This window comes from Schistocerca cancellata, chromosome 3 (genome assembly GCF_023864275.1).
Source record: "Schistocerca cancellata isolate TAMUIC-IGC-003103 chromosome 3, iqSchCanc2.1, whole genome shotgun sequence".
Taxonomy (NCBI): domain Eukaryota; kingdom Metazoa; phylum Arthropoda; class Insecta; order Orthoptera; family Acrididae; genus Schistocerca; species Schistocerca cancellata.
In genome coordinates, this window is record NC_064628.1 from 464,883,478 (window position 1) to 464,895,862 (window position 12,385).

The window sequence follows — 12,385 nt, forward strand, 5'->3', positions numbered from 1 at the left end:
CTAATGCACTATACAACCACAGTAAACACTTTAAACATTACTAACTTCCACAACGATTAGACAGCCTGGCGCTGCTTAAATAGTTCCAGCCCCGAAGTACTGGAGAACAGGAGAAGTTTGGTAAATCCTGACATGACCATTTCATAACGCGAGCTCCAAGCTAGCAACCAATGAGTGGTCAGAACTGGGTGAAACAGAGTATCCAATTGGATAGCGCCTTATACGCCGGATTATCGTGCTAGTAACAGCTGATTTTGATGGAAGTGAAGTACGCACGAGTTCCTGTATATTTATATTTGGTTGTGAAAAATGTGTTTCCTGTGAAAGTTTTATTTCTTCGCGGAAATTATACTTACTTGTTTATGAACAGTGAGCTCTGATTACAACAAGTAGGAGTACTTTGTGTCTTATTGGTGATTATATGGCTAAAATCGGAGAACTGTGGATTTATCTCGTAGAACATAAAGCTTTTGGTGTGGTTGTTACCATAAACATTGAATATAATGTACTGATGATTTTGTATTAACACAATGAAATATAATAAGAATTCTACAATGGATCGTTAAACATATCAGCTTAAGGAAATGTGGCAAATTACAAATTTTATTGCGGCATTGGTTTGTTTATGGATAACTGAGCTACCAGTAATGCTTTTCACTTTTATTTATATTTTGCACGACGCGTTTCGAGAAGTAATTCCCATTTTCAAGTGCATTTGTTTTCCATTCTATGCCATTTTCTCGTGATGTTTTTTGTATGTAACTATTTACGCACGTTTGTTATTTTTTTGTGAGAGCCTGCACAACTGGACCACGTGAAAACTTAAGGACCACACGAAAAAATGCCATGGTCTAGAGAACAATGCACTTGAAAATGAGACTGATACAAAATATTAATAAAAGTGAAATTCGTGGCAGGTACCATAGTCGCCTCGGGCTTTCACAAACCGTTTCTAATTGATAATATCAAATAATTACGGTATTTTTCTTAATTTTTATAGTTTATGTACCCGTATAGAAATATTCATTAAATGGTCCGAGTTTATTTATTAAATTACACATAGATTACTAGTTTCTTACAGATTTTAGTCTTCCGTAATTAGATTAACACTGCTGATTATGGCACATGTTGTTACATTGTACTGATGAATATTATGTGGCTACCCACAATATTTCAAATACTTATTTTCAGTGTAGGAACTGTTACTCAATTTGTTTTGAGTCATTGACAAAAAATGTGGAAATCATTTACATCAATAATGTTGTGGTATCCTTTGCACTTTTGTAGACCAGTATACATTTCTTCTTGTTAACTGCAAGTAATGAAAGTATCAGTTTTCATAGCTAAGTATTTTGCTGAACAGTGGTCTAGGGTAGGTTGGAGAAAACACTGTATTGGTCCTGTGTGGGGCAAAAGAATGGACAGATTTATTATGGGAAAACTAAGACGTCTGGGTCTACGAATTCATCATTTGATAGACAAACTTTTATGGAATGTGGCAAAATTTTCGTTAACTTTGTTTTTTGTTTTTTAGGTAACTATCTTAAAAAAATATTTCCAAAGTCGCTTTTATATTGCAAATATTTTGGTCTTATGTCTTTAACTTTTTGGTTAAAATGGCTCTGAGCACTATGGGACTTAACTTCTAAGGTCATCAGTCCCCTAGAAGTTAGAACTACTTAAACCTAACTAACCTAAGGACATGACACACATCCATGCCCGAGGCAGGATTCGAACCTGCGACCGTAGCGGTCATGCGGTTCCAAACTGAAGCGCTTAGAACCGCACAGCCACACCGGCCGGCTACTTAACTTTTTACTGTGCAAAGGTAATCTCTTCAGAAAAGACTGACCAAGACTTAATAAAACCACACACACAGTTTCAAAGCTGCTGACTAGTATTTTGGTGTCTTACATTAATGTAGGCTACTTGTTTTTTCTCAAACATGAGTAAAAACTCAAGTACACAATACAAAGCTTTTGTTCCAAAGCACACACAACTTTTGTATGAGAGATCAACCTATGCAAGTATACAACACTACCTACGGGGATTTTTGAAGCATTGCTCTAGTTAAAAATTAATAGAATACCAGTATAATATAATACATTTTCCCCCAATTTTGCCAAAATATGATTCTATGGCAGCAACCTTAAGTTACCAAACTAACTGGTGTATTGTTCTTCCACAGCCTTTACTTACAGAATTGAAATGTACTGTTTCTCAGACTCCTGCCTTTTTAATTGTTTCTAGGTCCCAACATCATTTTACTGCACATAGGGCACAACCTGGACACATTAGAAAATATACTAATCTTTCAGTTTATTAATATAGATAAGTTTGCTCCAATAGAAGATGAATCTAGCACAGTCAGACATGATATATTAGTGAAATTGTCAGTACCAGACCTCAAAGGCATTTAAAGCATGGTAAAATATGTTGACACAATATTAGAGGAGGAAGGTTGCTACTCACCATATAGCAGATATGCTGAGACGTAGATGGGCACAAGAAAAAGATTCTCACAATTATAGCTTTTGGCCTTTGTCAACACCAACACCACACACACACACACACACACACACACACACACACACAGTCCCAATCAGCTGAAACCAGTGTCGTATCAGTTGCCCGAGACTACAGTGTGTGTGTGTGTGTGTGTGTGTGTGTGTTGTTGAAAAGGCCTTAATGACTGAAAGCTATAATTGTAAGAATCTTTTTATTGTGCCTATCTGCGACATGGTGAGTAGCAACTTACCTTCTCTAATCTTGTCTTGGATTTTCCATTGTTTGATTTACAGGAGCTTACTGTGTTGGAAGCCTAGGACAGCTAAACAAGAGCAAACTAACTATCCTATTCATTATAAATAAGCATATAATGTAATGATCTTCAATATAATGTTTTAGTCTAGTCAACAAAACATGTACTCATGTAATAGTTTTGGCTAAGCTCTCAAAAGTACTTTCAAGCAGGCCCAAAAGTCTTGCTTGTTTTATTGTTATACATGTTAAACAATTCTGTGATAACATTTATTATCTTGTATCTTTTCAAACCATTTTTAATTAAAAGAATAAGACTTTTCAAAAGTTAGCAATGTTCAGATTTAAAAATATAAATGCCAGACTGAGTGAAAAGTACAGATTAAGCTCAGTGCTGTCAGTTTTTTTATACCCCCATTGCTGTTAAGTTAAATGACATGGGGGTTATTACATCCGTCCATCTTTTGTTTTCCAATGTCCATTTTTACCTCAACTTTAAATGTAAAAAAATGATTACTAACATTTGTGTTGTCGAGTGCTCTCTGAGGACTAAGCAACCACAGCGATTTGAAATACCTAATAAATCACATGAATCTGGCTGTCATTTACTTACTCCATGCCAACCCTTGCCTGAAAGTTGTTTACCATACAATCATAGGTCTCTATGGGCCTTGATTCTGTTTATTGCCCTTCTTCCATATTTTACAAGTTTTCCATACTCCTTTGCTTTTCCCCTTTGTCTTCCTTTACCAGAAGCAGAATGTTGTGTGTCACCAAAAGCTGGGCAAAAAAATTCGTGGTGAGTACACTTAGTACAGCTTTCTCTCTGCTGTTCGAATAAAAGTTTAAAGAGATTCACTGTCCTTTTCATTTTGAGAATGTTAAAATCACAAACTGTAATATGAAGATATGCAGTCTGACTAGTTGGACTGGCATTCAATCACAAAAAATTAAGTTGTTCTTTGGTTTAGTGTGATTGTCTGAAAGATAGAGTGAGTTCTCCCACGGAAAATTAGCAAAACACTTATTTATTTCCTTTTTAGTTAATTTGAGATGGAAACTTTTTGTTTCGACTTTACATGTCAGAGGAAGCTATCTTCATAAGCAACCCCCTACTCTAACCTTGGTGTGAACGGGGATAATTTGTTCATAATTCCTATTTAAATGTGATGTTCATATTAACATTGCAAAATATCTTCACTTTACTTTAGTTGGGTAAGCTTTTGTACCAGTTAATGAGACAATAACAGTTTGTTTCTGCCGGTATTAGAGTTGATAATTTCCAATAAATATTAACATGCAGGAAATATTTTTCGTTGTCAGCTGACATGACTACTTCAGAAAGCAGATATAATATGGATCAATTAAATAAGCTACATGTAACCTGCTAATAAAAAAAAGTGATATTTTGAAATATGGAATGTAATTTATTTATTAAGAAAAGATAATTCATATTTCCCAGAAACTTGTGCAACATACACAATAAGTATCCACATTGTTGTGATATTCCAATTTAAGGAAAATCTTGTATATTTCAATAATTGGGTTAGGCCCGATATTTAACAAAAAAATTATTATGATCATTTCCTTAATATCTTCATTGGGTTGGATCCCAGATTAAGAAAAATACTACAAACTTCGCTGCAGTAAGCAGTCATATGCACCTTCAAAACTCCACAGCTGATTACGATGATTGGGTAGCTAGTGACAGAAAGGTAACCTGAAAACGAATTAAAATCCACATTAACATTACTGTAAACCTTTATTTCTAATATATGGATTACTAAGTTCCTTGCACTAATACTGACTCAATGCTGGGGGAAAATGTTTACATAACATGGCTCTTCCTGTCCATTCCTGTATTCAGTTTTTTCTGGTGTTAATTTTGTTGTTTTGTATTGATTAAAAATGTCCAGTATAACACTTGGCAGAACAGTTTCTCACATGTACTAAAACCAGTCTTTGCCATAGAACAACACAGCAGTAGCGTTTAACAACCAATAAGAAGTTCCAAATGACCAGTAAATTAATAAAATAATTAAACTCAAAGTGGCTCCACATTTGTGTGTATTTACATTTTTATATTGTAATTCGCTATTTAAAGTCATACTGTTTATATGCCACACCTCTCAAAAATGCTTAGATAACCAATAATAGATAAAATATAGGCCTAGATTAAACATTACAATTCAGATGTTATCTAATGAGAATTTTACTGTACATGCAAAACATAATGACCAAAAAAATAAAATTCCATGTTGTTAATAACCTAACATCTAAACAAGATTAGGAAAAAGGCTAAACATGCGTACATTAGTGTGATTGACAATAGTTATGACACTGAGTTTAGGATAACTCCGGAGCACCACAACAATTTCAAATCCCTCCCATCCACAATATTCTATATAAGACATGGCGTCTTTAGCTGACCACAGTCCTTTGAAACATTGAGCTAGTGTAAGGTCCTAGTATCCCTGCCAATCAGATAGTTATGTTAAAACAAAAAATGAGCACTATTACCCATCAGCAATTATTCCATAATTTACCAATGCCACTGCTGTGGTACAAGACATGTGTTGTGAACTGTGTGTGAACATTTATTTTTGTGTGAGAAAGTCACCAGCCATACAATGCTGCTTGCACAGAATTGAACCCCGTTTACAGATAGTACACAAGTTCTATACAAGTTATATAGTCAGTTATAATATGCAGTTTGAAAGAGTTTACAAATATTGTGTTATGAAAATTTGCAACCTTCATGTTGTTCTTTCATGGCAAATGAAACAGAATGCACTTTATGACTGATTTGCAGTGTATTATTCAGTTGGCTTGCTGTGTAATGGAATTATCCACACCAAGTTTAAGGAGTAGATGACTTCAATTTTTTTTTAATAGCAGTGTCCACAACTCATTCCACTTGACAGTCACATCAAATCATAATTGAGAATCTTATTTGTCTTTAATTATATTAATAATGCTGCCTTCAGATAAAATAAGAATTATTTTAAAAATGGTGCCTGAAACTTGGATGTCAGTAGCCTTTATCCATACTGGATGTGGGGTCAGTCTGGAGGCAGTTTTCAGCTGCAATTTTTTATTTCTTTGGTGGATTAGTTTCGGCAGTTACACCACCATTAGCACACAGTATTAATTTACTGAAGTTAGCCAGTAGCATTGTATGATCAGAGGTCAGCACTGGAAGAAACATTGGAAGCAGTGCTAGAAGTGGTCTCAAAGTTAAAAATTTTAAAGAAATAATTCCTTGTATATGCCCTTTGAAGAAAGGAAAGTTGCTAGATAAATTTCCAGTTCCTTTCCAGATGACATCTGCAACCCACCAACTGGCTGCTAGGCGCTTCATTCCGGAACCGTGCTGCTGCTATGGTTGCAGGTGTGAATCCTGCCTCAGGCATGGATGTGTGTGATGTCTTTAGGTTGGTTAGGTTTAAGTAGTTCTAAGTCCAGGGGACTGATGACCTCAGATGTTAAGTTCCATACTGCTTAGAGCCATTTTGCAACCTACCAACTTGTTCTCTGTTCTGCTAATTGCTATGGGCTGAACGGGAATGTAGTTACCACGAGATTTTCTCGATTTTCCTGTAACAAATATGACAACTCATAAAATATTGAATTACTGTTTCTCCATAACTTTTATTTAAATTTATGTTTTACTTATCTTCATCAAAATTTGTCAAGTAAGATGCATATGCACATGCAGATGGAGTGTTGTTGTTGTGATCTTCAGTCCTGAGACTGGTTTGATGGAGCTCTCCATGGACTTTTAAGCATCCTCAATTTTTTGCACATGGCTTCAAGCCGTTCCTCATTTCCTTGGGGGATTTATTTGAAAAATCTGTGAGACAAGCTTGTACTACTGCTATTAAATCATTATTTCTTTCGTACAGAACTGCCTTTATGACAAGTGTGTTTGGCATCTCTTCTTCACTTTCACAGAGCAATCCTGTGTCCATTAGCTCAAAACATTCAGAAGAATTTGAAGCCATTGCATTCTGAGAGCTATACATAAGCTTTAACCATTCTTCAAGAGGTTCCTCATTTGTAACAATAAAATAATACAGTCTACGTATACTGTCATAATCTATTGCTTCCCTGTATTTTTCTGTTGGTAAAACAATACTGTCCCAGTCTGTGTGTTTGCAGATATTCTCTGTATTGCCTTGGCAACAAGTGCAAACAAGAACAGCCATATTTATAATGTAATAATCTACATTTTTGTATAAATAGGTCACTAGCTAAATATGCATTCATGTTCCAAGATTCAGCAGAAAAAAAAATTAAGTGAATAATCACTTGAATTGTGTTGTGTGTTATGAATTGATAAATTTCAGTGCTATTCTGGAAATACAAAAGTAAAATATTGAGGAAAAATGAAGATAATATTACATGAATGAAAATACTTTGTAAGTCTACTTTGTACCAGAACTATGTAAAACACAAAAGAAAATATATAAATTGACTGTTCAAAAATGTACATAAAGGACTATAAATGTTAAATGTCCACATGTACAGTATACACAGTTACATATTTTGTTCAGGGATAAATTCAGAAGATGACTGTTTTCGCTTCGCTTGATGTTATACACACACTCGGGGAACATCCATTATGACAGTCCAGCAGTAATCTGCTGAAATAGTAGGGCTCCACCGTCCAGCATACCTCTTCTCAAATGTGGCAATATCTTGATGAAATCACTCCCCATGTTGATCACTTACTGCACCAAAATCTTTGGGGAAGAAGTCAAGATGACTATGTAAGAAATGCATTTTCAACTTCATGTTGCAACCATGTTTTTCATAAGATGACAACATGTTATATACAATCTCCTTGTAATTTATTGCTCGTTTGTTCCGTAAGAACTATAAACAGACTGTCTTAAAACATTCCCATGCATGCTTCTCATCACCTTGTATGATTCCATCAGAAGTGTGGTCTCCAAAAAGGTGTTGAATCTGTGGGCCTACAAAGATGCTTAAGTAAGGGATATTTAAGTAAGGGAATTTTTGCCTTAAGTACTTAAACGCTTCACCATCTTTGTTCATTCCCTTAACAAAGTTTTTCATGAGACCCAACTTGATATGCAAGGACTGGAGCAGAATCTTTTTAGGGTCTACTAGAGGTTCACTCTTAATGTTCTTTATACCTGGTTGAAGATATTTTCTGGTGGGCCATTCATGTTTACTGTAATGAGATGCAGAAGCTGAGCTATCCCATTCACAGAGAAAGCAGCAATATTTAGTATACCCCAACTGCATACCTAATAGCAGTTCAACCACTTTCAAGTTGCCACAAATCTGCCATTGAGAGTCGTATTGCTTGATGGCTTCTAGTAAAATTTTCATGTTTTGGTATGACTCTTTCATACGCGCACTATGCCCAACTGGAATAGAAGGAAGCTCATTACCAATATGTAAAAGCACTGCTTTTAAGTTCAGCTTTGACGAATCAGTAGAGTGTCCCCATTCACCAGGGATGTAATTCATTTTAAACACTGTAAAATGAAAACTAGAGCTAATTTTGAATTGTCTTTGTCATATCAGTTCATTAGAATTGATAGGAATTGGCTCTTTTCATTTGATTTACATTTTCATTGTTTCACAGTCTAACCTGAGCAATTCAGATGAATTTCCACCTTAATCAACTCAAGTTCAGCGGCTGGTGAATCCTCGTTGAATTGTCTGATCTTTGCTAGACTTTCCTGTGAAGTGGTGGTGTGCCCTTCTATAATCATACCTTGTACCACTGCCTCATTTTTTGTTGGCACAAACATTAATCCCCCCCCCCCCCCTTGAAAAACTCACACTGTTTCGGCTGTGGTATACCATATTTGCTTTGAGGAACTAGTGCCACACTGCCTGCAGGACATGAAATATACACAATGTCTCTTCCAGCAGCTATAATCCTACTTCTATAACTTCACAGCTTTCTGAAGACATAATAAAAACTCAAAGTGGTAAATTTCCACACTCACTGTGAGTAAGTAAAACAAACGCTCTGCTGCTATCGTGGTCCGAAGAACCAGTAGACTCCATAAATAAAATTTGAAAGCAGCTTTTACATGAGCATGGGCTTTTGCATTAGTGATGGGCAAATGCTGAAAAATAATTATACAAATATTAATAGTAGCTAAATGTATATGCATAAAGTTCTCATCAGACTACAAATTTGTAAATGTACTCTTACTATATAATATAATCATCATCATTCAGAATCATCTTGGCACACACAGCACCAACTTTGTTATTGTATTCCTCTAATCTCTTACATTCTATGTTGAAGTGTGTTGGTCCATACTTTTTCTTAAAAACTTTATAGAAGAACAAGTGAAAAAAGTTGTAATCAGGACACTTGCTTCCATCTGCAAGGACAAAAGGGTAATCTGAGCAATTCAGCTGAATTTCTACCTTAATCAACTGAAGTTCAGTGGCTGGTGAATGACCTCTTTCAAACAGGGAGATTAATTTTTCTTTGACATCATTTGATGGTTGCCTAAATTTTAAAGCAGCAGCACTCCCAAGTGTGCTTGTGACCCAGCTCCAAGTTAACCTCACATGGCGTTTCTTTATAGAGCATTGCTTTCTCTATTGACTTACCTCTGTATCTATCATGCACAGCACCCATCTTCATTGTCATTTTTGATGGACACTTGCTGTTTCTTGTTGCCCTTTGCACTGAACCACAAACTTCTACACAGCGAGTATTGTGGTGACAGTCCAGCCTTTGTGTAAAAACAACACATTTTCCTGATTCAGGTTCAGTGTGCCTTATTGCATATGTTGTTTTTATGATGTGTTCAAACTGTGCCAGCCACTGTCCCAACTTCTCCCTTGTTTTAACATTTACAAGAAAGTTTACTGTAGTAGAATTTCCTGTTGAGAGAAAAGAACATGTATTACTATCATTTCTTTACTTGTCTTTATTTAAATTATTTCAGAATTTTCTCCTCTACAGTGATATACACTTGATATGAGAAGTGCAGCAGGTATGTAGATACATGTTACACCGCAGCACAGTTTAATAATTACGATCAATAAGGGCAATTGACAGTACACATATTACTTTGGGTTGGGAGGGGTAGAAACAAAACTATATTTACACTTCTCAATTTTCTGGCTGAAAAACTTTTGCACTCTTCAGAATATATTTAAGAATGTTTCATGTTCACACAAATTTTTCACTGAAAAAAGAAGAATGCTAGTGGAGTAAAAAAAAACTAAAAAAAGACAAATTAACTAAATGAAGAAAGTACCTAGAGCAGGGGCGGGCAGGAATCCTGCACGTGTGCGGTGCACTTGCACGCGTGCAGTTAACAGCTGTTCTGCGCACACACAGGGGCAAGCTGGCCACCCGCTTACCTCCCCTCCCCACCATACCTTCTGTCCACTCCTTCCTCTGTAATGTGTTTTGTTTTTCTATCTTGCTTTATTGAATGATGGAATAAGGTGGAGTTTACAATACGTTTAATATCTGGAACAAAATTTCTGCATACAGACAAACGGAAACAGTTACGTAAATTTTCATCACTTATGTTTGCTCTTAACTGAGGCTTATTAATTCAGCAAATGATTTTCCCAGCTCTCACTATATTAAGCGCAATTTTATAGCTGGCACGTACCGCTGGGCTATTATTGTTATCGTCCTGAAAAATTGAAAACAGTGCTCCATAAAATGTTAAATCAGTTAGATGAGAGACATGACGAGAGAAAGTCGCAGATCTCTCGTGACAATGGCAACTGGGACAGATGCATCTAATATCGTCAGGTCGCTCTTCTTAAGCTCAGTCAATTTCCCCATCCGCTCAGAATCCGACAATAAATTGTACTCGTCCTAATGAAATTTATTATAATGGCCTTCAATACTAAACTTACGTTGACCAGCGAGAATACTGCCACATATTAAACATTTCGAATTTTCAGTTTTTTGCACAAAGAAAAAATGATTCTCCCATTACTTTTTAAAAGATAGCAAATCTCCACGTCTCCGTTTCCTTGATTCACTCTGCATTTTCCGGTTCTTGAAATACAACGTTCACTACATAGTGGTCGCTTCGCATCAACGTCCGTGGCTTTGTACTACACTGCCGCAACCTGCTGGTTGTCGCCACTGTCCCCTTCGACGATTGCACGCGAGCAGCACACGTGCAGCGCTGTGCGCTCACGAGCCGCGTGCAACGTTTGCCCGCCCCTGACCTAGAGAGACAAAAGGACAATAAAGGGATGAAGCACAATAAAAGGAATTCATGTAATGGTCTATTAGACATTTCTATGTCCCAACAAGTAAATTTAATATAAATTTTAAGAAAAAAGTAGAATTTTGTACAGAGAAAATATTAACTACATCCATTAATGTTATAGACAGTATTTACACATATAGTTTTCACCTTAACAAATTTGTTTAGACACTTCAGTATGATAGTTCTAATTCCTAAACTAACAGGGAATGCTTTTAAGGGAAAGACAAAGGGGCATGTTGGTATGCTCCTGCAGATTATTTAAAATTTCTCAAGTTTCTGGGTGATAAGAGCTGGGTGGTTAATAAAATTTGAAAGCCAGTCCTTACCAGCAAAACTCCTTTTTACTGTTAAATATGTTTTCTATGGTACTGAACTGAACATACTCGGCAACAATCTGTTTTACTTTGAATAAAGTTAAGGGAAGGGCCATTCAGTCTAGCAAGTATACTTATATTCACAGAGAACAGTTCATGTCTGTGTTTTCAGATCTTTTTAGGCTTACTCTCAGACACCAGTGGTCTGTTGAAATCACTGTTTTGCGTAACAGCTTTTATTTAAACCTGGCGTACATTCTCCTTAAACTACCGCAGTATACTCTGTCACTTTGACTTTAAGGTTTCAATTTAATGTGATTCCTAGGCATTCTACACCACTAATAGTCTAATGGTTTTCAAACTGAAGTAAGGAGAGTAAACAAACTAGTTACTAATTGTTTTAACAAAAGCAAACAGTGCTTATGATGACTGAAGGGAGGAGGCAGTCAATGCTCGAGATATGATTGCCTTTTTTATGCCACTTTCCCATACCTCTCCAAACAATGGAAAAAATAGCTGAAAGTCTAGCGTACAAATGTGTCTTTTAATACCAGTATAGAATATTAATAAGTTTCTGCAGATTTGGAAACCTTTTATGCATATACATGTTTCATATATATGTGAAACATAAGAAAAAAATTGCCTATGAAAAAAAGCTTTCTGCTAAAAGGCCATTAAAAGTCCATGTTACTTAGAAGGAACAACATAAAAACCAAATTTATACAGGAACATGTATTAGTAATTTTCCAGTAATAGGAAATGAAAATAGCTATGAAAATAAGTATGCCCCTGTTATATGTTATAATTAGCACACACTGTTTTATACAGTTATTAAACCTCCTACTATTACACCATATAAATTACTGCAGTACACAGCAAGATTTTTAAATAAGGATGAAGTAACAAGTTGGCTTTATCTTCACCTTATTTCCTTCTGTAGTTTACTCAAACTAATGACGATATGCTTCTTTTACCTGACCCTCCTTATCTCATTTTCACTCAAATCACACCCTCTATCTTTGATGTTTTATTTGATCCCCATAATTTTAAAACAATAAG